Consider the following 1758-nt stretch of genomic DNA (forward strand, 5'->3'; position numbering starts at 1 on the left):
CTCAGGTCCTTCTCGTCCGCCCTCACGTCAAACGACCCATCAAGAAGCCCATTCAAATACTCCTTGATGGCCTGGCAATCACTCCAAGCCCCAGCATCAATATCCAAGGTTTCCAACTTATGGCCAAAACCAAGAGTGACGTATCATTGTCGCGCCTCACACACAGCACCAATAAATCATAAACGTGATCAGCCGAGTTGCCATCAAAAAGCGAGACCTCAAGAAATCCGTTTTCATTCAATATTTCAAGCATTTGCCCTCTCGAGTATCACTCACGTAAATCCCCTATCTTCTTTTCCGCAAGAAGGAAATAAAGATGCGTTATGTAATGATTAGAAAGGCGTTTGGGCAGACCATTGGTCTTTCCATGAGCGCGTCCGCAGGGAGGCTACTTAGCACGAGGCTTCACAACACGGTGGAAGAGCTGATGGGGAGCAATTTTTCTGACCCGAAGCTCATATTGAGCAGAACTGCGGCGGGTCGCCGCATCCTTCACAAGATTGGCTGTGCAGCACATAATGTCCCTCGGCTTGATGTACCCCTGGACTCTTGGTGACAAGAACTAAATATGCTCCCTTTGATTAGAAATATGAACGCCTCACACGACGAGGGCCGTCCACAAGCTCGGGCTCAAGACGCTCAACACCACCCTCTGTGGGGATCACGCAGTTATCTAGATAAAAGCCTCCCAACATGCAGGGCTGCAGGACGCCGTCATCGTGGCTACCTCCAGAACCATCGCCTTGCATGTGCCTCACTCAAGACCCAAAACATGACGGCAGCAGAAGAGGCGGCCACCGCCTTGGCTCTCACTGAATCTGTGGTTTGGAAGGCAGTCACCGATTACAAACAAACCTACCTGAATTACCAGCCGAGATTTGTGTCCTGACCTGCAATGCGTCTGCCAAAAACCACTCCCAAAACGTTTCAATTCAGCTCATCTGGACACCCGCTCACGCTTCCATGGAGGGCAACGAATATGCCCACCAACCACACTGCGCTTTTACCCCCCGGTCTAGGGAGCTGCATGAGGACAGTCACTCGCTTGTCACGTTCAGAGAGATAACCCGGCATTATCGCCTTACCCTCACCTTTCCAGACAACAAGAATCTACCCTACGGCTCATATAATCCCGCCGCTTCCCCCACCCAGCGCGCTACGACGCTTTCCCCCATCCGTAGCGATTCCCCCATCCGAATCGCTACGACGCTGAATGTATATTTTGTTCAGAAGTAGAAACAATCTGCCACATAATCGGGGTGTGCGACATTAGCCCTGAGCACCGTGCTATCTTTCCATAAACTACCCAACAAGAGTCATGAGAGATGCTGCTGCGAGCCGCTCCCTGCCTACCCAGATTCAGCCGGTGGGCCGAGCACCGGTGGCGCGGAGTGAATATGGGCTACAGTGAAGAAGGAACCACTCCGCTAGGCCGCACTCTGGGCCGTTTACAAATCTGAATAGAAATAGTTTCTGCTTTGCACCTCCTGCTCCTCTGTCAACTCCTCCCCCGTCTCTGCAGCCGATCTCGTCACCTCCGTCAGCGACGGCAGAGACGGAGAAGTGAGATCGTGTAAGTCAGGGTTTCTGCTTTAATTTTGTAAAAAAGTTTCCACTCTTGTGGTACACCAATAAAGCTTATCCACCAATGAACCACCTTTAATGCATCACACAATATTTTAACCCTACCGAGAATATCTCTTTAAGGTTATAGAGGGTGTGGTTAAGTGCATTTCACCGCTCTCTGGTTTCACTATC

The sequence above is a fragment of the Haemaphysalis longicornis genome, unplaced genomic scaffold, assembly GCF_048455015.1.
Source record: "Haemaphysalis longicornis isolate Haplotype H1 unplaced genomic scaffold, Haemaphysalis longicornis Haplotype H1 scaffold_11, whole genome shotgun sequence".
In the NCBI taxonomy this organism is placed as follows: domain Eukaryota; kingdom Metazoa; phylum Arthropoda; class Arachnida; order Ixodida; family Ixodidae; genus Haemaphysalis; species Haemaphysalis longicornis.